The sequence below is a fragment of the Oncorhynchus clarkii genome, chromosome 3 (assembly GCF_045791955.1).
Source record: "Oncorhynchus clarkii lewisi isolate Uvic-CL-2024 chromosome 3, UVic_Ocla_1.0, whole genome shotgun sequence".
In the NCBI taxonomy this organism is placed as follows: domain Eukaryota; kingdom Metazoa; phylum Chordata; class Actinopteri; order Salmoniformes; family Salmonidae; genus Oncorhynchus; species Oncorhynchus clarkii.
Genome location: NC_092149.1, coordinates 19,529,976 through 19,555,817, shown reverse-complemented (window position 1 = coordinate 19,555,817; position 25,842 = coordinate 19,529,976). Strand labels below are relative to the sequence as shown.

At 45.5% G+C, this 25,842-nt stretch overlaps 1 pseudogene; it reads right to left on the bottom strand.

The window, feature by feature from the left end:
- Positions 1–4,044: 4,044 nt before the first annotated feature.
- The window catches only part of LOC139385093 (nephrin-like), a 66,987-nt pseudogene continuing 45,189 nt past the window's right edge, over positions 4,045–25,842 (bottom strand).

The following is a 25,842-nucleotide window of genomic DNA, read 5'->3' as shown; positions in this document are numbered from 1 at the left end:
CAGCAACCTTATTAGACACCTGGGATTGACAAATGTGTATTCACTTTTATTCCAGTGTATTTTGTTCTATTGTGTAGAAAAGGGGTATAGAAAAGAGGTGTATAAAGAGGAAAAACCATCTCATATTAAGCTAATTAATTTCTCAATTTGTTTTCCATTCCTACTCGTACCGTTGGGACCTTCTTCTGCACATAATACATCAAACCGCCCATGACATGAGAGAAGAGAAATGGACATTGACGGGCCTGTATTAGGCTGTCAAACCTTCAATTTAGCAGATTATAGTTCCTCTCCACTCCTCCATGATGCATCGGCAGCAGGAGAGAATATATTTCTATTTGAATACCTGCTTGTCACTTTGACTGGAACTTAAGACAATTTTTCAGTAATGAGACAAATGTGTCTTGACAGTCCATGATGGAAAATAACACACCTAATTGAGAGACAGCACCAGCCGTCTGGTGAATCATTGGAATGAATCTCTTTCATATCTGGGTAGCTGGGTAGAGAGAACCGCAGATGCCTGGCAATGTGGGGGAAACTCATGTAGAATAGACTGTAGAAGAACAGACTTCATCATTATCAGTCACGTACAGTGGGGAGAAAAAGTATTTGAAAGACTGCCGATTTAGCAGGTTTTCCTACTTACAAAGCATGTAGAGGTCTGTAATTTGTATTATAGGTACACTTCAACTGTGAGAGACGGAGTCTAAAACAAAAATCCAGAAAATCACATTGTATGATTTTTAAGTAATTAATTTGCATTTTATTGCATGACATAAGTATTTGATACATCAGAAAAGCATAACTTAATATTTGGTACAGAAACCTTTGTTTGCAATTACAGAGATCATACGTTTCCTGTAGTTCTTGTCCAGGTTTGCACACACTGCAGCAGGGATTTTGGCCCACTCCTCCATACAGACCTTCTCCAGATCCTTCAGGTTTCGGGGCTGTCGCTGGGCAATACGGACTTTCAGCTCCCTCCAAAGATGTTCTATTGGGGTCAGGTCTGGAGACTGGCTAGGCCACTCCAGGACCTTGAGATGCTTCTTACGGAGCCACTCGTTAGTTGCCCTGGCTGTGTGTTTCGGGTCGTTGTCATGCTGGAAGACCCAGCCACGACCCATCTTCAATGCGCTTACTGAGGGAAGGAGGTTGTTGGCCAAGATCTCGCGATACATGGCCCCATCCATCCTCCCCTCAATACGGTGCAGTCGTCCTGTCCCCTTTGCAGAAAAGCATCCCCAAAGAATCATGTTTCCACCTCCATGCTTCACGGTTGGGATGGTATTCTTGGGGTTGTACTCATACTTCTTCTTCCTCCAAACACGGCGAGTAGAGTTTAGACCAAAATGCTCTATTTTTGTCTCATCAGATCACATGACCTTCTCCCATTCCTCCTCTGGATCATCCAGATGGTCATTGGCAAACTTCAGACGGGCCTGGAAATGCGCTGGCTTGAGCAGGGGGACCTTGCGTGCGCTGCAGGACTTTAATCCATGACGGCGTAGTGTGTTACTAATGGTTTTCTTTGAGATTGTGGTCCCAGTTCTCTTCAGGTCATTGACCAGGTCCTGCCGTGTAGTTCTGGGCTGATCCCTCACCTTGATCATTGATGCCCCACGAGGTGAGATCTTGCATGGAGTCCCAGACCGAGGGTGATTGACCGTCATCTTGAACTTCTTCTATTTTCTAATAATTGCGCCAGCAGTTGTTGCCTTCTCACCAAGCTGCTTGCCTATTGTCCTGTAGCCCATCCCTTACACAGTGCTCTGGTCTTGGCCATTGTGGAAAGGTTGGAGTCTGTTTGATTGAGTGTATGGACAGGTGTCTTTTATACAGGTAACGAGTTCAAAGAGGTGCAGTTAATACAGGTAATGAGTGGAGAACAGGAGGGCTTCTTAAAGAAAAACTAACAGGTCTGTGAGAGCCGTAATTCTTACTGTTTGGTAGGTGATCAAATACTTATGTCATGCAATAAAATGCTAATTAATTACTTAAAAATCATACAATGTGATTTCCTGGATTTTTGTTTTAGATTCCGTCTCTCACAGTTGAAGTGTACCTATGATAAAAAATTACAGACCTCTACATGCTTTGTAAGTAGGAAAACCTGCAAAATTGTCAGTGTATCATATACTTGTTCTCCCCACATGATCTCAAATAGACCCTAACTGTAAATATTATGTTTTCAGACCAATTTGGTGAGAATGTTCCCAATACAGAGTAGTAATAATAAATAATATCTGAGATCTCATGGGAGACTTCCTCCAGAAATAGAATAGGTCTTAAAGCAGGCAGAATGATCCTCATTAAAATAGAACCAGTGGTTATTCTATTTTCCCCCTTGGAATAAAGACTACGTTTTCGACTCTGTCTGTCTGTCTGCCTACCTGCCTGCCTGCCTGCCTGCGTGCGTGCGTGCGTGTGTGTGTGTGTGTGTGTGTGTGTGTGCACTCATGTGACCGTATTAAAAATCAAGCTGAAGGGAGAATGAGGAAGTAAGGTGTTGATTGGTCGTTTCTGTGTGTATTATATTGTATGTTTTTGAGTGTGTAAGTATGTGCGTGGGTGTTCAATGTGAGTTTTGAGCAATTATCAGAGGGCTATGAGGAAGTAGTGTTGTTCTTTGACGTCCTGGGACACGCACACACACATATGCACGCACGCACGCACATATACCCCCCCCCCCCCCCCCCCCACATGCACACACACGCACACACACAGATATTATGGGAAGTAGGAGGAAGAACAGCCCTGTGTGTGCATGTGTAGATGCTATTTTCTCAGGACAATGTTGCGTGATTCAGATTCCTAGTCTGAACCCTCACCTGAACAACACCACCAAGTCTTTGTAACCAGGTACATTGTCAAAATGTTCATATCAGTTCGATCTGTACAGACCAGGGAGCAATATCCTGCAATGAACTTAAACTACCTTGAACTAACTACAGATCTGCACAATAAAACCAAGTTAGAGGGCTATCTGAGGGTAGACTTTCTACATAGATCTTAAATTACATCTATCTCTCATACTCTCTCTCTCCACTCGCTTAACCTCTCTCTCTGCCTTCCTCCCTTCCTCTCTCTCTCGCTCTCTTTCTCGTCGCACAGTAGGACTAATGGCCTGCATGTTCTCTCTCTAGAATGATGAGTTGAAACTGAAATGTGAAAGACAACAGGATTAGCGGGAGGGAGGCAGCATGTAGATACAGTGTGGTGGTTTTACCCTCACAACACATTACCATGCTCAATTACTGCCTTCATCCCCGACCTTCAGAGGCTCACCCCAGGGCTGGAGGGGCGCACCGGGAGGACTCACGGTCTCTTTGTTTCAGAGGAGGGGGGAGAGGGAGGGAAAGGGGGAGGTTGAGGGGAAGGGAGATGGAGGAGGCTTGGGCAGTGACCATGTGTTGTAATAATCCCAGGCTTCGTCTGCTGCTGTGAAGGACGTGTGTCACAGACAGGCAGGTTGTTCAAAAGGGCAAGGTGCCCACGGCAAGCAGGCGTATGGAGATGGTTTCCGCTTGGGCGACACTGCGAGTCCTGCTTCACATATGGCCCAAAAGTGCCAGCGGATGTCTGACTGTCTACCTTGACTGTCTGTGTCACTGTCTACCTGTCTGTCTTTCTGCCTGTCTGAGTGCAGGCTCTGTAGGATGTAGTACTGACTGGGCTAAAGGGAAGTGGGAGGGAGGAGAGTGGGAGAGAAGAGCGGAGTGGGAGGGAAGAAGGTGGGAGAGAGGAGGAGAAGGAAGTGGGGCATTGGGGTAGGAAGATGGTCTGGGGAGGAGGGAGGGAAACCTGTGGCCCCACGGGACTGAGAACTTGATCTTCTCTGACTTTGTCTCTTCCTCTTCATCTCTCATCTTGCTGGAGTGACATTTCCAGTAAAGGCTCTGGTTGGAGAAATATTTTGGATCTGTATAAAACACTGGAGGCATGTTGGAGTTGTGTATCAGTTGGGCCTAGGCCTAGATTATCCATTTTATTTGTACAGTAGAGTATAATCAACTGTTACTAGAAAATCTGTACGAAAAACTCTGCATGTTTTGTTGCTTCATCTTTTACATTTTATATCTTTGAGGTCTTTGGATCGATGGTAGGCCTAATTTGTATTGATTGACTGTCCCACAATATCACCTACTGTAAATACTGTACCATTTGGTAGTAACAGTTGGAAGGCTTCCTATTCATATTGTACTCAATACCAACACAGCACTAAGAGTTTGTATTTGAGTCTGAGGTATTGTCCACATTCTGGAATCAAGGCCTAAGCTTCCTAAACTAACTGTCCTCTGAGCTCAAAAGGTAAATCATAGTCGCTGGGCATCGCTCATCCACCGGATTCTTCCTTCTGATTGGCTGCTGCAGGGCAATCATGTCCCTCCCACTTCCCTGTTGGAGAAGAAAGCTGTGTCAAGAAGGTGAGAGACATGACAGTACTATATAGCACTGTAGGCCAAATCCTAACTTGAAATAATTTTGATGCGAAACTTCCCATCCAATCTCTATGTTATTTGGAAAAAACCCAAGGTGATAAAACATATCTAGTCCAATATGTGAAACTATAAGGGTCATCACCCCACAGGGGATCAATAACTAGTACTTTATCCCAGTAGGGTTGTGCTGACCTGAGGGTAACTGGGTGGGGGTGGTCTCCACTCTCGCCTCTGCTCTGGTAATCAGGGGTCAAACTGGGAAGGAGGCAGTGGGAGAGACAACCCCAGTCTCTCAGCTCCTCATACTCATGGCCTATGGCCTCCAGTGGGTTGTGGCGGCCATCTTGAAAAAGAGAGAGCCAAAGAGGTAAGTTAAACAGAGAAATGTCTCTGTCTTTGCTCGTGATGTATTATTCATAGGTAGTATTTTCATTTCACTCACCTTGCCCTTGTGCTCCCTCGGGGTGGGGGTAGAGAGAGGGGCAGTAGTCACTGGTGGGGTAGTAGTGGGAGCTCTCCTGGGAGGACAAAGACCATAGGTGAATAACAGAGACAGATGCTGTACTGTACGTGGTGACTCTGTAGAGAGATACCTGACAAACAGTATATTTTGTAGCCTAGACTATATGTATTGTTTTATAACTCAAGGTTAGCTAACATCTCTGAGGAGAATTTGCTTGCATTAGAGCCTATTCTAATAGTCTCTTTCTGACGGTGTTGTTATATTCTACTTAACATTTTTCTGCAGGGTTCAAAGCCTTGTTGGCCTTTCACAATGTGCAATTTCCCCAGGATCGAAGTGTATTTTGAATGCTAATTGTGGACTATCGATCTCCCTTTCCTACTCTGAGAACAGCCAAAGGTGTTTATTCGTTCATCTCTCCTCTGTTTCCCTCGTTATGCCTGACTCCTCCACTTCCTCTCTTCTGACCGATCTCCCTCTTCCTTAATCCTTCCTTTTCTGTTCACCTCTCACCCTCCTGTTCTCTCACTTTATTCTTCTCCTATTCCTCTCTAAGCCCCTCCCTCTGTCTCTTTATTTTGTCAACTTCCTCTTCTCTCCCCTTCATCCACCACTCTACTTTACTGTGTTTTTCACTCTCTCTATTATCTCCCCCTCTGTCATCCCCCTTTCTCCCTTGTTCCTCTCCGTACTCCCTCGTTCCTCTCCTTACTCCCTCTTCTCAGTTGTGCAACTTACGAAGTATCCCCCTTTTTCCCCCCTCTTTCCTCCCCCAGCCTCTCCGCACCCCCCCCCCCCCCCCCTCTCCTCTTACCCCAGCATAGCACCCATATACGCTGCTGTCTGGTTCTGACCCGCTGTCGATGAACCCGCAGGGTTCACCAGCCCTCTGACCTCGTACCTGGTGGAGCCGCTGGCAGTGAACACAGTGAACCTGGAAATGACAGACAGAACAAAGCCTTTAACGTCCATTCTTTTTTTCAATGTATTTATTAGAAAACAAAGTATCACATCCCAACTCCCTGACCGCCCACCCACATCCTCCTATCCCAATCGTTTATTTATTTATTTTCCCATTTTTAAATGAAGGCATATCAACGTCATCCAATCAACACCCTCCATCTCATCACCCACCCCACAACTCGTGTGTCACTCTTTCTTAATCCTCAGGGAGAAAATAGCTAGATACAAAGACATGAACACAAGAGCATAGCACTGTCAATGGCCTTTGAAGTATTTTTGGAAGTGACACCTGTATTTGCATTGCTGCTTTGCCCCCCAATTGCAAATTTAGACTGACAGGAGCGTCTGCGTTACTCTTTTGTTGACACACTACAACATACAAACCAGGAGACTTTTGTCCATCGCAGGGTCCTGTAGTTTTGCTGTTGTGGGTCCTGGGTGTGGTCTGTCAGTAGGGCAGGGTTTAGGCCTCTGAGAGGGGATTGGACGTAGAGTCATTTGTCTGTACCCACTGGACTGGATTGGGTGCTGATTAGCCTGGACACAGAGACAGACTAAGATGATGACTCACCCATTACCTTCATTCTTCTTCCCATCTAAAACACTGCCTTTACTCTCTGGAGAAGGGAGGGAGGGAGGGAGGGAGGGAGGGAGGGAGGGGGGGAGGGAGGGAGGGAGGGAGGGAGGGAGGGAGGGAGGGAGGGAGGGAGGGAGGGAGGGAGGGAGGGAGGGAGGGAGGGAGGGAGGGAGAGAGAGAGAGAGAGGGTGCGGGATGAATGAGTGGGGATTAGAAATGGGATAGGGGCTCTATTGAAGAAGTAAAAGAGGTCTGACAGAGAAGGATGGATGAAAAAAATAGAGAAGTTGATGGTAGGTGAGAACGAGGGGTGGAGAAGAGAGAGTGAGATGAGAGGTATGTGAGATAGACGACCTGACAGTTGTAGGGAACCGAAACGGAGGGAAACGGATAGAGAGATAAAGGAAGTGAGGGAGGGATGGAGTGAGGGAGAGAGAGAGAGAGGGAAGGGGAGAGAAAACAGAAATTAAATAAATTAGATAAAGGGAAAGATAGAGGGAAAAAGTGACAGCCTTGGAGGATGGTTGCGGAGGGAGGGAGGGGCAGATGGGTGTGTTTGGAGGGAAAGTAGGAAGAGAAGAGAAGAGGACACAGATAGAGAAATCGCGGGAGAGAGAAAGAAAGAAATACATGAGAGTTGCATTAAGATTCAGGCTCAACTCTTTGGTAACTTGGGCAGAGGTTTCTGAGACTGAGATACAGAAGAAAACAGTCACACAACCTTGACCATGGTATTGCCACGGTTACCTGTCTGGCCACGCCTCTTCTTCCACCTCAGACACAGAAAGCAGCCCAGCCAGTTGAGAGCCAGCAGCGGAGCCCCACCAACCACTGCCATGATCACAGTCTGATACAGCGACAACCCTCTCGTGTCTGGTTTACAAGAGAAACAAGAACAGGAATGAGTTGATCCACCATGATGACATCATAAGGAAGCAAGAACCAGGAACAGGTTGTTTGATTGTAAATAATTGTGGTTTGTGTGATTAATAGCTTTTGTGTGATTAAGGGGAAGTAGAACAACGTTTTGTTATTGTAAGGTGATGGTAAAAGTAGAGAAATAGGTTTAGTTGATATTAGGGAGTGTGTAGTTTTAAGTAACTGTCTGTTAGGGCTCCGGTCACTGGAAACCACAAGTATTCTCAATGGCCTAAACAGCAACAAGATAAGAGGAAGTTGTGCCAGCAGTGGTTGAGATGATTGAAACTCCTTGGTCATGGTTAGCAGAAGACCATGTCCTTAATCAGGGTGAAAGGCTCAGTGGAAAGTGCTGTGTGATGTGAGTGGAAAACTACTGATATATCATTGTATGGGTGGGGGAGCTTTGCTTGGATATAAGAGAGTGCTGCGCCACTCAAAAGGCACGTATATGGCTGCACCGTTTGACAGGCGCCTATTACAGCTATTGCGTCTTAGGTATTAAACAATTGAACTTCACTCTGAGTTTTGACTCTTTGTGGTAAATATATTTATTGCATATTGAGTCAAACGTATTAAGGGATAATAATAATCAGTATGAAAGCCGGTCTCTCACTTCCTTCATTGATAGAAGACTAAAACAAGGAAAGAAGGTAGCATTTATGACCACGGCTGCCATAACTACAGTACCATTATTCAAAGAGCACACATGATTATTCAAAGAGCCAAATGAAGCTAGCTGCTTTGCAAATAGCCATTTTCCACAGTCCAAACAAAAATTGAATTAAATTACCCTCCCCAAAGGGATCTTCTTCCTGGATTGCTCCTTCCCACTCTGGTTAGAAGAACCATGGAAGACAGGGAAAAAAACATCAATGCTGTTCTAACGCTGCAAGATAAACCTGGGTCAAAGGTCAAATTACATCCTATTCCCCATATAGTGCCAAGATTATTAATGTTCTACCAAATGGGGCATAGAGACATAACATGATCTCAATACCAGCTGGGCAGGAGTCCAAACCATCTAATGTCCGACCATTGTCCCTCTCCTAGCTAGGACCCAGAAGTCATGTTGTGAACTTGCTCTAGACTGACCCTCGCTGGTGATGGTGTGTACTGAGTTGTTGTCTGCGTAGCCGCTCTCTCCCATGGAGTTGAGTGCGTTGACAGAAAAGTTGTATGTAGTGGCGGGGGACAGGCCTGTCACAATGAAGATGTTTGCTCCCAACGGTAGCTGTCAATCAACAGCATCTTAGTCAGTACATGGATGGACTCTAACCTGAAAGGAGTGAAATGGAATTGACCCTTGATCATGACCTGTTCCTAATATGACTATCAAGGATGTGTTGGTTGCTTATGAATGCAAGGAAGAGATCACAATATTTGACACATGATTTTCAGTCAAACTGTAGTCAATGCTCTATCACCTGATATGGAATCTCTGCTCCAATCCCCCATCGAAGCCTGGGATCCATTCTAGAGTTGCAGAGGCATGGGTGAAGCTGACCAGGCAGATCTCTGAGGGAGGATCTGGTTGATCTGTGTGTTAGAGAGAGAGATGGAAGCTGAGATAAAGAGAGGGGGGGTAGAAAGAAGGGTAGTTGAAATAGGAGGATAGTAAGGATAAACAAGAGAGAACGACAGAGGAAGAGAGCAGAAGAGAAGGAGAGAGTTCAGCACTAGAATGAGAGAGAGAAGCTGTGCTTGCAGGCATATAGGCAGCTCTGTTTGCAGAGTAAATCATTTCCATGATCAGTTCCGCTCATAAGATACGAGGTTAGAGGGGTCAGTCTTATTTGGATCTGTCTTTTTTTAATCCAAACAGCGGCAGCGAGGCGGGCAGGGATAGAATACAGCCTTCTTTCCTTTCCCGGCCTTCTGATGATAAGGAAGCATATAACATTTATTATCGCTGCGTCAGATTAATTATGAATATTCAAGGCAGTAAAAAAAAAACGGAGGGAGAGAAAAAAAGCAGCAGTGGATATTGGATTGTATTTCACGCTTTTTATGGTAAACATTAAATGTGTTCAATGGAGGCCAGGGGGCTCGCTGGGAGCAGGGGCAGTGTTGACATCGCCGGCATAGGAATACGCTTGCTAGAGAGCTAGAGGGCGACTCAGCCTTTGCGCGTGGAGAGAGAAAAGCGCATTATTGCAGCGTTATCGGACAGAGAGGAGAATTAGAGCTATAGGCAGGGGAAGAAGGAGAGATATATCAATATACATGACATAGCTAAAGGGTGTCTGACACTGAGGACTTGTTCTTCCTACTGTCGAGAGAGACTGAATATTTTCTCTATAAGCTGGAGGGTCCTACCACACTAATAAAATCGTGGACAAGGCAGCGCATACACAAACGCCCAACAGTATTATATGAGAGGACGTAGCTAAATTAGGACCAATGGGACTCTAGCAGTTGGCTGTAAAGTACGTGTTTTACATCATAGCAACATCCCTGGGCCCTGATGTCCTAACCTCTGACCTTTTACCCATTCACACACACACACACTCTTACACACACGCACGCACACATACTGGTGATGAGCAGTTGTGTCATGTTCTGACCTTTATTCCTTTGTTTTGTCTTTATTTAGTATGGTCAGGGCGTGAGTTGGGGTGGGCAGTCTATGTTAGTTTTTCTATATTTTCTATTTCTGTGTTTGGCCTGATATGGTTCTCAATCAGAGGCAGCTGTCTATCGTTGTCCCTGATTGAGAACCATATTTAGGTAGCCTGTTTTCCTTTGTGTTTTGTGGGTGGTTATTTTCAGTCGTTGTATGTCTGCACCAGATAGAACTGTTTTGGTTGTCACTTTGTTGTTTTTGTATTTTTGAAGTGTTCAGTTGTTTATTAAAAAGATGAACACTAAACACGCTGCGCTTTGGTCCTCTCCTTCTTCCACCCAAGACAGCCGCTACAGAAACACCCACCAACCGAGGACCAAGCAGCATGGTAACAGGCCGCAGCAGCAGCAGCAGGAGAGGCAGCGATATTTGGAGAAATGGACATGGGAGGAGATTTTGGACGGTAAAGGACCCTGGGAACAGCCAGGAGAAAATTGCCTCCCCAAAGCAGAGCTGGAGGCAGCGAAAGCAGAGAGGTGGCATTATGAGGAGCTAGCACGGCAGTGTGGCTGGAAGCCCGAGAGGCAGCCCCAAACATTTATTGGGGCGGCACACAGGGAGTGTGGCGAGTTCAGGTAGGAGACCTGCACCAACTTCCCGTGCTTACCGGAGAGCGAGAGGGACTGGGCAGGCACCGTGTTATGCGGTGGAGCGCACGGTGTCCCCGGTGCGTGTGCATAGCCCGGTGCGGTACATTCCAGCTCCTCGTATCGGCCGGGCTAGAGTGGGCATCGAGCCAGGTGCCCTGAAGCCGGCTCTACACATCTGGTCTCCAGTGCATCTCCCCGGGCCGGCGTACATGCACTAGCATTACGCATGGTGTCCCCGGTTCGCCAGCACAGCCCAGTGCGGGCTATTCCACCTCGCCACACTGGCCTGGCTATGGGGAGCATTCAACCAGGTAAGGTTGGGCAGGCTCGGTGCTCAAGAGCTCCAGTGTGCCTGCACGGTCCGGTCTATCCGGTGTCACCTGCAAGCACCAGCCCTCCGGTGGCAGCCCCCCGCACCAGGCTGTCTCTCCGTCTTCTTCCGACAGGTACTCCCGTATGTCCAGCGCTGCCAGAGCCTTCCTCCTGCTCAGCGCTGTCAGTCTCCCATCTGTCCTGAGCTGCCAGAGTCTCCCGTCTGTCCTGAGCCGCCAGAGTCTCCCGTCTGTCCTGAGCCGCCAGAGTCTCCCGTCTGTCCTGAGCCGCCAGAGTCTCCCGTCTGTCCTGAGCCGCCAGAGTCTCCCGTCTGTCCTGAGCCGCCAGAGCCGCCAGTCTGTCCTGAGCCGCCAGAGCCGCCAGTCTGTCCTGAGACGCCAGAGCCGCCAGTCTGTCCTCAGCCGCCAGAGCCGCCAGTCTGTCCTGAGCCACCAGAGCCGCCAGTCTGTCCTGAGCCGCCAGAGCTACCAGTCTGTCCTGAGCCGCCAGAGCCACCAGTCTGTCCTGAGCCGCGAGAGCCGCCAGTCAGCCAGGAGCCGCCAGAGCCGCCAGAGCCGCCAGTCAGCCAGGAGCCGCCAGAGCCACCAGTCAGCCAGGAGCCGCCAGAGCCGTCAGCCAGCCAGGAGCCTCCAGAGCTGTCAGTCAGCCAAGAGCTGCCAGTACACACACACACACACACACACACACACACACACACACACACACACACACACACACACACACACACACACACACACATACACACACAATATGGCTATAGGGTAGGCACGAGAAGCGGAGCTGCGGGATGCCCTCTCCCTGGCACACCACCTCTGCTGTTCTGGTGCTATCCCCTCTGCTCGCCACCTTATTCCACTGAGCCCCCTTCTGGAGCTCCGGCTTAACTACACAGGAAAGGACAAACACACATCAGAGATGTTCATATTGTACATGTACAAACAGAAATGGATAGACAGAAACATGAAATACATGCAAATGCATACAGATGTGCATGGAAATAGTTAACGGTGCCACACAAACAAAGACACCCACAACGCTTTTTCACTCCGTTGCACCCATGATGTATTCACACGACATGATTGATAGATCTTGGTAGAGCTCGTTAGACCCACAGCGCACCACCAGCTGGTCTGCCACGCTGGAAGGGGGCACTATGTTGTTTTTGGCAGTGCACTGGTAGCGACCGGCGTTGACCCGAGTCGCCCCTTGGATGGTCAGCTGCCCAGTGGCTTCATCCTGGATCTGCTCCCCCATCTCCTCCATCTCCCCCTCACCCTGAGGAAGACAGAGAGAGGGGTAATTGAGAGGAAGACAGGAGGACAGCATGCATACCTTCGTACACCCCCACCCCCTCCTGTGCAAGATCAGTACAGGTACTCCAGGGGGAGCGGAGAAAGAGAAAGAGAGAGAAAAATAGTAAAAGAGAGAAAAAAGAGAGCATTAGATACAGGATAGAGAGCGTACGTTGATAAATGTGCCCTTTAGTCGACGCTCCGTAATGAAAGCTATTTTTCTGGATTTGGGCCGAGTGTGGAGCCGGGAGCCGGGAGAGGTGGGGCGGAAGGATAGTTAGAGCCGGTGAAATATGGCACGTCTCTGCATTTAAGAGGGGGAGTGATAAACGGCAAGAAATGGTAAAATAAAAGAAAGGAGGCCAGATAAAGGGAAATCAAATCAGGAGAATGGAGAGGTGAAATGAGATGGGCATATGGGGGTTCTCACCAGCCATGGAAGGAAAACATGTCAGTGTTGATGATGGGGTTGGCATCTCCTACACAAAACAGGTCTGCTGTCTCCCCCACGTGCACATACACTGGGTCATTCTCCATCTTCACACTAGGGGGATCTGGGGAGTAGACAATTAGAAAGTAGGACGAGAGAAACAATATGAAAGTAAAATACTACTTTGGAACTTAGGGAACAATCAGTCACTCACCACCCACCAACTCCCAACTCTCTCTGCAAATATATTAATTATATTGTATTTTATTCCATTCTAATCTATTCCATTATATTGTATTATATTCCACTCTTTTCTATTCTATGCATCACTGATCCTACAGACACCCTATACATACTGTAACTAATTACCTTTCTGACCACTTTACATTAAATATTTGCCAATCAATTTAACCCCAGTATATTTTGGATCTGTCCCAACCCCCTACTGTCCAACACCCCTGCCCAATTCAGTGTCCATAAATTGGGCCACGTCACGCTGGAGGTTCTTCATTGCATGCTGCCTGCCCCCTACCTTAACTTTGAGCGAGACAGAGGCAGGGAGGGTGCAGTCATCATGGCCCACTTTCCCTCATTCAGTCAGTCAGTCACTATGTCCTGGATACAGCAGCACTATGACTCCATCAACATACTGTAGTGTAATCCCTTTCCACCTGGCTGTGTGCTCTTCTCTTCCTGTGGGTACCATCTACTTATAACAGTAGTGGCATTAGTGTCCCAACGCCCCCGTCTGTGTTCATACACACAGCACACTGATGGAATCACCAGAGACACTTACGGCCTTCTCACATACCACATTAATTTTAACCAGGAACAACATTGTTAAGTGGGCTACAGTGCCACCCATAAAAGCTATTACAATCCTCTATACATTATGGATACCTTCAACTGTCAGGTTCCATCGGATCAGGACAGCGCTGTGCTGTCTGTCCATTAGGCTCGTTCTGCACTGTAGGTTTTACTGGAACATTCAGACCTGCTATTATTACATCATTAAGAGTGGAGGCAGAGGGATGGAGATGTGTCGGTCGGTTGGTTCAAGGTTGTGACAGGATTGGGGTTGTATTGGGTATACAACACTGGCATGTAATGTAAGTAGCTTGATGAACCACACTCGCGTGAGGACTGAGAAACCTTGCCCAAGTCCTGAAGACTTGTGTTCAGTCCCTGAGCTAATGCCTAGACTTGAGTTCAGTGGGCTAACACAGTGTTGAGGTGAGTAGACAAACCAGATTCAACGCCAGTGGGTCAGACTTACACTGTACGTCCAGAGTGATGATGGTATTGTCAAACCCCACCTCGTTGGTACAGTTCACAGTGTAGACCCCGGTGTCTCTCCTTGTCACATTCCAGATCTCAAACTCTGTGCTCTCAGTAAAGTGGTACCGAGAATGCATTTCTGTTCATAAACACACACACACACACACACACACACATACACGCACACACACACACACACACACACACACACACACACACACACACACACACACCCCTAAGCCACTCATGGCTTATACGTGACATCTAATGCTATATTATTGATTGGCCTGGCAATATTCCCACAGAAACAATAGCCCATGTGTCAGACCACCACTGTACCGCAACATCCCTCCTTTAATGGCTGGGTAACCCCTCTGGGAGGATGGTGCGGTGGTGGAGTTTGAGGTGGGAGGTTAGGGACAGGAGTGTGGTGGCTGTGGCCCGATGACAGGGAATAGAGGGTAGGCCAGGAGAGGAACGGCTGTGATGTATTCAGAAAAATAGCGACCCACATTTACGTCATTTGTACGGAATGTTTCCATCAGACCAGTGATCACTAACCTCAATTTGGATGAAGATTTCTACTTCAACGATTCGTAGGCGCAGGACATAGTGCTCACCCTGGACCGGGCCCTGATCCACGAGACACAGAAAAGAAGCGAGGCTGATGTGCGGGCACCCTGAGGAAACTACGTCTACGAGTACAAAAAACGCCTCTATCCTCCGTTCTATTGGCGAATGTACAATTACTGGAGAATAAACTGGACAAGCTCCGTTTGAGACTGTCCTATCAATGGGACCTGAAGAACTGTAATATCCTATGTTTCTCTGAGTTGTGGCTGAACAAGGACATGGATAATACACACTGAGTGTAGAGAACCTCTTAGGGATCCCTTAAGAGCAAATCCCGCTCGAATCCCGTTAGCGGGATTGATTTGACAACATCCAGTGAAATTACAGCGCGCCAAATTCAAACTACAGAAATATCAATATTCCACATTCACGAAAATATAAGTGTAATACATCAAAATACGTAAAGCTTGCCTATCTTTGCCTATCCAATATACAGTGTAAAATGTGGTCCGATTGCACATCCTAAGTCTTCTACTAGATGTCAACAGTCTTTAGAACCTTGTTTCAGGCTTCTACTGTGAAGGGGGAGCGAATAAGAGCTGTTTGACTAAGAGGTCTGGCAGAATGCCATGAGCTAAGTCTCGCTCGCGGCCGTGAGTTCGAGCTGCGTTCTCTTTCATTTCTAAAGACAAAGGAATTGTCCGGTTGGAATATTATTGAAGATTTATGATAAAATCATCCTAAAGATTGATTCTATACATCGTTTGACATATTTCTACGAACTGTAATGTAACTTTTTTGACTTTTCATCTGGAACTAGTGCTCGCGCCTTGTGAATTTGGATTTGTGAACTAAACGCATGAACAAAAAGGAGGTATTTGGACATAAATGAAGAACTTTATCGAACAAAACAAACATTTATAGTGGAACTGGGATTCCTGGGAGTGCATTCCGATGAAGATCATCAAAGTGAAGTGAATATTTATAATGCTATTTCTGACTCCTGTTGACTCCACAACATGGCGGGTATCTGTATGGCTTGTTTTGGTCTCTGAGCGCTGTACTCAGCTTATTCCATGGTGTGCTTTCACTGTAAAGCTTTTTTGAAATCTGACACAGCGGTTGCATTAAGGAGAAGTATATCTTTAATTCCATGCATAACACTTGTATTTTCGTCAACATTTATGATGAGTATTTCTGTAAATTGATGTTGCTCTCTGCAAAATCACCGGATGTTTTGGAAGCAAAACATTACTAAACATAACGCGTCAATGTAAACTGAAATTTTTGGATATAAATATGAACTTTATCGAACAAAACATACATGTATTGTGTAACATGAAGTCCTATGAGTGCCATCTGATGAAGATCATCAAAGGTTAGTGATTCATTTTATCTCTATTTCTGCTTTTTAGAAAAATGGCTGTGTTTTCTGTGACTTGGCACTGACCTAAACTAATCACATGGTATGCTTTCGTCATAAAGCCTTTTTGAAATCGGACACTGTGGTGGGATTAACAACAAGTGTATCTTTAAAATGGTGTATGATACTTGTACGTTTGAGGAATTTTAATTATGAGATTTCTGTTGTTTGAATTTGGTCCCCTGGGCTTTCACTGGCTGTTAAAGGGATTTCAGCCGTTAGAAGTTAACTTCTCGTTAATCCAGTCGCTGTGTCAGATTTCAAAAAGGCTTTACGGCGAAAGCATACCATCCGATTATCTGAGGACAGTGCCCTGCATACAAACACATGAAAAAAAATTCAACCAGGCAGGTGCGACACAAAAGTCAGAAATAGCCATATAATACATTTCTTACCTTTGAAGATCTTCTTCTTTTTGCAATCTCAAATGTCTCAGTGACACAATGAATGGTCGTTTTGTTCGATAAATTCCTTCTTTATATCCCCAAAATGTCCATTTATTTGGCGCGTTTGATTCAGAAATACACCGGTTCCAACTTGACTACAAAGTATCTAATAAATTACCTGTAAACTTGGTCCAAACATTTCAAACAACGTTCCTAATCCAACCTCAGGTATCCTAAAATGTAAATAAACAATAAAATTGAAGACGGAATAAACTGTTTCTAATACCGGATAAAAACAAGACTAAAGCCCTTCAGAGTGACACCTACAAAGAACAGCCCTACTTCATTTCTCAAAAGAAAAACATCGAACAATTTCTGAAGACTGTTGACATCTAGTGGAAGCCATAGTAACTGCAATCTGGGCCCTAATAAATCAGGTATCCCATAGAAAACTATTGGAAAACACAATGACCTCAACAACAACAAAAATCCCTGGATGGTTTGTGCTCGGGGTTTCGCCTGCCAAATCAGTTATTTTATACTCACACACATTATTCTAACAGTTTTAGAAACTTCAGAGTGTTTTCTATCCAAATCTACTAATTCATTATATGCATATCCTAGCTTCTGGGCCTGAGTAGCATGCAGTTTACTTTGGGCACGTTTTTCATCCTGACGTGAAAATACTGCCCCCTATCCCAGAGAGGTTTAAAGAACACTTCCTAATGTTGAGTTGCACCCCGCCTCCCCCTTTTTCTCTCAGAACAGCCTCAATTCATCAGGGCATGGACTCTACTAGGTGGTGAAAGTGTTCCACAGGGATGCTGGTCTATGTTGATTCCAATGCTTCCCACAGTTATGTCAAGTTGGCTAGATGTCCTTTGGGTGGTGGACCATTCTTGATACACACGGAAAACTGTTGAGCATGAAAAACCCAGCAGCACTGAAGTTCATGACACAAACTGGTGCGCCTGGCACCTCTGAATGGCACACATACACAATCCATGTTTCAGTTGTCTCAGGCTTCAAAATCCTTCTTCAACCCGTCTCCTCCCCTTCAACTATTCTGATTGAAGTGGATTTAACAACTGACATCAATAAGGATAATAGATTTCACCTGGATTCACCTGGTCCATCTATGTCATGGAAAGAGCAGGTGTTCATAATGTTGTGTACACTCATTGTACGTCTAGCTGGTTTTTCTATGCATCGGCAGCACAGAATGGCAGCGTTGGGTAACCTCAAGTGGGGAGGAGTGTGTCTCTTTGTTAATAATTGCTGATGTGCAATCTCTAATATTAAAATAGTCTTTAGGTACTGCTCACCTGAGTTAGAAAACCTCATGATAAGATATAGACCATACTATTTTCATCTATATTTTTTGTAACTGTCTATTTACCACCATAAACTGATGCTGGCACTATGACTGCACTCAACCAGCTGTATGGGGCCATAAGCAAACAAGAAAATGCTCATCCAGAGGTGACGCTAGATTATCTTTACTCCACACACAGAAGCACATTCAAAGCTCTCCCTCGCCCTCCATTAGGCAAATCTGACCATTACTCTATCATCCTGATTCCTACTTACCAGTAAAGAGTACAAGTGACGCGCTCAATACGTAAGTGGTCCGATGAAGCGGATGCTAAGCAACAGGACTGCCACTAATCCGGGACACTAATCCGTATGTTTATAAGAAATCCCATTACGGCCTACAGTGAACAATCAAAAAGTCAAAACGTCAATACAGGACTTAGATCGAATCCTACTACACTGGCTCTGACTTTCGCCAGATGTGGTAGGGTTTGCAAACTATCACGGATTACAAAGGGAATCCCAGCTGCGAGCTGCCCTACTATACAAGCTAAATTCCTTCTATGCTCACTTTGAGGCAAGCAACACTGAACCATGCATGAGAGCACCAGCTATTCCAGACGACTGTGTGATCACTCTCTCCATAAAAGATGTGAATAAGACATTTTAACAGGTTAACATTCACAAGGCCGCACGGCCAGAAGGATTACCAGGATGCGTACTCAGAGCATTTTCAACCTCTCCCTGACCCAGTAAAGCATACTACCATAGTCCTTCTGCCCAAGAACGCTAAGGTAACTTGTCTAAAAGACTATCACTCCGTAGCACTCACATTTGTAGCCATGAAATGCTTTGAAAGACTGGTCATGGTTCACATCAACGCCATCATCCCAGACATCCTGAACCCACTTCAATTTAAATACCAGCACAACAGATCAACAGATGAAGCAATCTCTATTGCACTCCACACTGCCCTTTCTCATCTGGACAAGAGGAACACCTATGTGAGAATGCTGTTCATTGATTAAAGCTCAGCGTTCAAAACCATAGTGCTCTCCAAGCTCATCACTAACCTAAGACCCTCGGACTGAACGTCTCCCTCTGTAACTGTATCCTGGACTTCTTGACAGGCCACCCCCAGGTCAATAACACATCCGCCATGCTGACCCTCAACACGAGGCCCCTCAGGGGTGCATGCTTAGTCCCCTCCTGTACTCCCTGTTTACCCACGACTGCGTGACTGGGCATGACTCCAACACCATAATTATGTTTGCTGATGACTTACGATGACAGCTTATAGGGGAGGAAGTCAGAGACCTGGGAGTTTGGTGCAAGGACAACAACCTCTCCTTTAAAGTCAGCTAGATAAAGGAGCTGATCGTGGACTACAAAAAACTGAGGCCGAGCACGCCCTCATTCACATTGACGGTGCTGTAGTGGGGCTGTTGCGGGTCGAGAGCTGCAAGTTCCTTGGTCCCTAAGGAGCTATCATGGTCCACAAACACCAACACAGTCGTGAGGAGGGCATGACAACGTCTCTTCCCCCTCAGGAGGCTGAAAAGATTTGGAATGGGCCCTGGCTGAATCACCACTTGGTATGGCAACTGCTTGGCATCCAACTGTAAGGCACTATAGAGGATAATGCGAAAGGCCTAGTACATCACTGGGGCCGAGCTCGCTGCCATCCAGGACCTCTATACGAGGCGGTGTCAGAGGAAGGCCCTAGAAATTGTCAAAGACCTCAGCCACCCAAGTCATAGACTGTTCTGCTACCGCACAGCAAGCGGTACCAATGCATCAAGTTCGGAACCAATAGGACCCTAAACAAGTCATAAGACTGCTAAATAGTTAGTTAAAACTTCATAAGGCGGAGCGCTCGACAGCATCCGCTGAAATGGCAGAGTGCGAAATACAAAAAAATATTTTTGAAATATTTAACTTTCATACATTCACAAGTGCAATACACCAAATTAAAGCTTAACTTCTTGTTAATCTAGCCATCGTGTCCTTTTTCAAAAAGGCTTTACAGTGAAAGCACACCATACGATTATGTTAGGTTAGCGCCTAGTCACAGAAAAACATACAGCCATTTTCCAGCCAAAGAGAGGAGTCACATAAAGCAGAAATATAGATAAAATGAATCACAAACCTTTGATGATTTTCATCAGATGGTACTCATAGGACTTCATGTTACACAATACATGTATGTTTTGTTCGATAAAGTTAATATTTATATCCAGAAATCTCAGTTTACATTGGCGCGTTATGTTCAGTAATGTTGTGCCTCGAAAACATCCGGCGAATTTGCAGAGAGCCACATCAATTTACAGAAGTACTCATCATAAACTTTGATAAAAGATACAAGTGTTATGCATATAATTAAAGATATACTTCTCCTTAATGCAACCGTGGTGTCCAATTTCAAAAAAGCTTTACGGTGAAAGCACATCATGCAATAATATGAGTACAGCGCTAAGCCACAAAAACAAGCCATACAGATAACCGCCATGTTGTGGAGTCAGTAAAAGTCAGAAATAGCGTTATAAATATTCACTTACCTTTGATCATCTTCATCAGAATGCACTCCCAGGAATCCCAGTTCCACAATAAATGTTCGATAAAGTTAATCTTTATGTCCAAATACCTCCTTTTTGTTTGTTCGTTTAGTTCACCAATCGAAATTCACAAGGCGTGGGCAAATCCAGACGAAATTCCAGACGAAAAGTCAAAACAGTTCTATTACAGTTCGTAGAAACATGTCAATTGATGTATAGAATCAATCTTTAGGATGTTTTTATCATAAATATTCAATAATATTCCACCCGGACAATTCCTTTGTCTTTAGAAATGAAAGGGAACGCAGCTCGCTCTCAAGGCCACGTGCGAGACTTAGCTCAAGACATTCTGCCAGACACCTGGTTCAAACAGCTCTTATTTGCTCCCCCTTCATAGTAGAAGCCTGAAACAAGTTTCTAAAGACTGTTGACATCTCGTGGAAGCCTTAGGAAGTGCAATATGACCCCATTTACACTGTATATTCGAAAGGCAATGACTACTATTTCCCACTTCCTGGTTGGATTTTTCTCAGGTTTTCGCCTGGCATATGATTTCTGTTATACTCACAGACATCATTCAAACAGTTTTAGAAATCTACTAATAGTATGCATATCTTAGCTTCTGTGCCCGAGTAGCAGTCAGTTTACTCTGGGCACGCTTTTCATCCGAACGGGAAAATACTGCCCCCTATCCCAAACAGGTTAAATTGTTTACCAAATAGCTACCCTGACTCTCTACATTGACCCTTTTGGCACTAACTTTAAACACGCTGCTGCTACTGTTTTTTATCTGTCACATTATTCCTAGTTATATGTACTTAACTACCTCGTAGCCCTGCACATTAACTCGGTATTGGTACCATGTGTACAGTATATAGACAAGTTATCATTACTCATTGTGTATTTATTATTACTTTTATTATTATGTTTTACTTTCTATTATTTATCGATCTTATTTCTCTCTGCATTGTTGAGAAGGGCCCATAAGGAAGTAAGCATTTTACTGTGGTTTACAAAGCATATGACAAATAAAATAACATTTGGATTGATTTGAATGAGAATCAGGCAGGTTCTTGCTCAGCTCTAGAGAGTTAGTTGGCTGGCTATAAAGAGATACCACAGCGAGAGAGGAAGAGAGCAGGGTAGATCACCTTTGTGCAGCTCCTCCTTGCGGTAGAGCCAACTGCAGGAGATGTTGGCAAGGGAAGGATGGCTATCTCATCCTCCACTACCTGTATCTTCTGGGGATGGTCAGGGCTGAACTCTGGGGGATCTGACACACACACACACACAAAGGGAGAAAAACATACAAACCCAGACACGAAGAAACCATGTCAGCCATGAAAGGCGACAGCAGTGCAAATGAAAGAAAAACCTGTAGAGAAGCGGCGTCCACCAATACCAAAAAAAGACTGAATTCACACAGGAGGCCGGGTGAGAGGTAGGGAGAGAGAGAGGTAGGTAGAGAATGAGGTAGGTAGAGAATGAGGTAGGTAGAGAACGAGGGAGGGAGGGAGGGAGGGAGGGAGGGAGGGAGGGAGGGAGGGAGGGAGGGAGGTGGAGGGACAGGCATTAAAACAGCGAGTGACAGTAGTGTTGTCCAACAGCAGCTGCACACAAACACACAGTGACATTCCTTCATGCTCGCACGGAGCAGCAGGCTTTGAAGAGCTGGCTGGCTACAGCCTGCGAAACAGCATCAAAGAATAACATGGCTGTGCTGCAAAGCACACACACAATTAGAACACACTGCCACCAAGCCTGTCTAACTCACAGTCACAACAAAGGAATACATTAACACACACTCATACACACACACACATACACACACACGCAAACACAGAGAACAGCGCAAACACACAAAAACAAAACTGCCTGCCATGCACACTATCGTGTCACATTACCATCATGCTTCAAGCCTCATTACCCACCAGCACACACTTTCTTTTTCTCCTACTCATAACTGTGCACACACATATTCAATACTTTATTTGGATCCCAGTGAAACAAATTAAGCATTCACAGTGAAACAAATGAAGTATTCAAAAGCTGTGTATAACAAACAGAGAGAAATATACACATGTCTACAACCCACACACTTGAAGAAGCTTGAAGAAGGTGTTGAGCTTGAAGAAGGTGTTGACTCCCTCAGACAGCAGAGAGCTGTAGGCCTGACAGGTGATCCTCTGGCCATGGTGCTGGGAGGACAGGGGGAGGGACAGAGTACTGCTTACTGACACATCACCAAACGTTGTGTTCCTAAGAGCCTGATGAGAGGTGAGAGGAAAACATTTGGTGAGTCTATTTTGAACATTCTATAAATCTGTGGCCAGGTTGCAGTTTAAATTAATTAAATAACAAATTCACATTTTTTTCTGTGCTTTGACAGTTGATGAATTTATTCTGTTGTGTGTGTGTGCCATCAGAGCGGCACTGAGACAGGCTGCTTGCACAGAATGCTCACAGTGGTGCTGAGGAAAACATCAGAGAATGATAGAGGCCTCTAGTGGCCAAATGGCCATTTTATCATGCGCAGCATCAATGAGGGCTTCCACCATGCTTCCTCCATTTTAAAGTTGTCAAAGTAGTCAACTGGGTGGGGATTCCTATGGGTTGTAGCCTCAGTGGTGGTGCCCACGCTGTCACAGATCCTAGAATGGCACAGATATAAAGATTAAACCTCTATCTATCTCTGTGAGTAAAACGCATTATCCTCTCCTGCTTTCCCACTCCTTGCTCTTCCCCTCATATGACTTTCACTCACTACTCACCGTTCTTACCTGAGCTAGCTAGCTAACTGACGTCTACACGTAATGGCAGCGTTTGATAACACAATTAATGCAAGTGTAAAGCCAACTCATGGAAAACAGTTCACAGGTGAAGTTACAATTATGTTAACAGGATATTGTTGCCTAATCGTTGACGTTAGCCCATTTTGACGTAGCATGCAAGTCTGTGTTGATGAGGGCAGTCCAAAACAGGCCCCTCGTCCTGCAGGTAGAACAAGGCTTTTCAAAACTCAGTTAGGCCTATTGCTTGCCTGAGTAGGCTACAACTTGCTTTTGTTTTTTCAAATGGCTGCATGCAATCACGCAGTTCTTTGAATAGGCTATGGCAACGGGATAGGCTCCTACTGTCTATAGGCCTATATGCCCTAGGCCTACTACTAGTCATAATAATGAAATCAATTCATATGATCTGGCAATTTGCGGGCGGGTTTTGGTACAAATTACGGGCCGGGTTGCGGCAGCTCTCTGTCCTGATTGGCAGGTTACGGTGCAGTCACGGTATTGTGGCAGGTGCAGACCGGGTGCGGTTTGCAAAAACTTTACCTGCACAAGACTGTAGTCTAGGGTCTCCATTGACTCCTCCACGGCCCACAGACTGGCTCCCCTTTAACCTTCCCTCCCCTCACCTGGTTGGGCCCAGGCTCCAGGAGATGTTGGCCTGGGGGTTGCTGCTCCCAGACAGGCAGTCCAGACTGAGGTTTTGGCCTCGACGCAGCTCTTTCTGCTTGGCTATGATTGTCACACTCACTGCAGGAACTGGGGAGGGGTGTATGGGTAGAGGAGAGAGGACAAGACACCGCTGTCAACATACTGAGGCTGCTGATTCTGTCTTTGTAGCATAACTTTAGGCTATATCTTGAATGTACCTATCATCTTGAATATACCTATCATCTTGAATCCACCTATCATCTTGAATCCACCTGTCATCTTGAATATAACTGTCACCTTGAATATAGCTATCATCTTGAATATAGCCATCATCTTGAATCTACCTGTCTACTTGAATATAGCTATCATCTTGAATATAGCTAATGCTTTCCTCCTCTATTAGTCAGGCCCATAAAGGCTAATATTAATCCACTCATGCACAGAGCCTGGTCTGTAGGTCTGTAAGACTCACACTGGACTATAAGTTTGACAGAGGCGTTGAGGACAATCTTGGCCTTATTGGTGGCATTACAGCGGTAGGTAGCCATGTTGTCACTGGGCTGGAGGCGCACAACCAGTTCTTTGGACAGGCCTTTATCAGAGGGCACCTGTTTGGGGTAGTCTAATAAAACCTTACCATCCTGCGGTGTGGAGAGGAGAGTTGAGAATGGAGGACATGGTACTGTACAGACAGAGTGTCTCAACTGCTACAACCTATTACAACTTGAACAATCGCAATGTATGCTGTCATACAATACACACATGTACACACTCTGTACCAGTTAAGGGTTCCTTTGGGGCTTCCCCCACTAGAGAAGCAGATGAGGCGTATGATAGTCCCTGAGCTCAGAGGAACCCCTGGGGGAGGGGCTTCTATCCACACCTTCTGAGGAGGGTCTAAAAGGGGAGGGGGGGGGGGGAGATAGATATGAGTGAAGGGGAGGGGGGGACAGAGACGAAGGGGGAGAGAGAGGGGAGTGTGTAAGGGAGAGAGAGACCAGGGAGGGAGAGAGAGAGAGAAAGAGAGAGAGAGAGGAGAGGGAGGGCGGGAAAGAGTGAGGAGGTTGTGTCTGTATTGTTATAGTTATCGAAAGCACACATTGCTATTGTTGGGATTGTTACTGTACAATGCATAGTTAAGTTCTGGTTGTGCAAGGTTTGTTCAAAGTTATACTTGTCATAGTCATTCAATAGAGATTCACAACAACCATTAGGGTTATAGGGTTGTTGTTGTCATAGTTCTATCCAGAGACTCACAGAAAACAATGAGGTTGTTGGACTGGCTCTTGGAGAAGTGTATGCCATTGTTGAAGGTCTCACAGGTGAGGGGCAGCCCGTTCTCCGCCCGAGAGACAACATGGGTTAGACATGGTTGTCTTCCCCCCGTGGTCTCCCTGGAGACAGGAAAGGACACGTGACAATGTCAGGAAGAGACAGGAAGTTCTAGTGTCCCTGAACATTTTCCTTGGTGATAAATACACAGTAAGCTGCTCACAGGAAATACAATAATAATACTAGCTTTGTGGCTCTCTAACTCTTGTGCTCTACTTACATTGTGCCTGGTCCCTGATAATAAACAAACAAATAAATCACATTCATATGCTTCTTCCTGCAGGCAAAACCCGTAATAAATTGAATCAAACACCCATTTGCTCCTGTATGATGCTAGTCATGTCTGTTTTGCACACCGGGTTTAAGGCTTTTATTGAGATGATTAGTGCAAAAGCCTTTTTTAGAGAGAAACAGACACAAGAAGGAACGCGTTCACAAAGAATCACCACTGAGGTGTCAGTCTTTATTAACCCTCAGACGTATTCAGGCACATTAAAGCTGGATAGAATGCAGCTGTAAATGCTAGATCAAATGAAAAGTATTTCTCCAAATGAACAAAGAGCCGGGAAAATGGTTCTCTCAACTCCCATGTCAGCTTTTATTCACTTTTATCTCATTAACATACTAAAAAGCCGAGAGAGAAGAATACAGGGACACTTTTTGAGGCTTCACTCATTGGCAAAGCCTTGTGTAGTATTTCATTTTTATTTCTTTTTTTATTTCAGTTGAGAACAAGTTCTCATTTACTGTCACGCCCTGACCTTAGAGAGCTTTTAATGTCTCTATTTTGATTTGGTCAGGGTGTGATTTGGGTGGGCATTCTATGTTCAGTTTTCTATGTTTTGTATTTCTTTGTTTTGTCCTGGTATGGTTCTCAATCAGGGACAGCTGTCTATCGTTGTCTCTG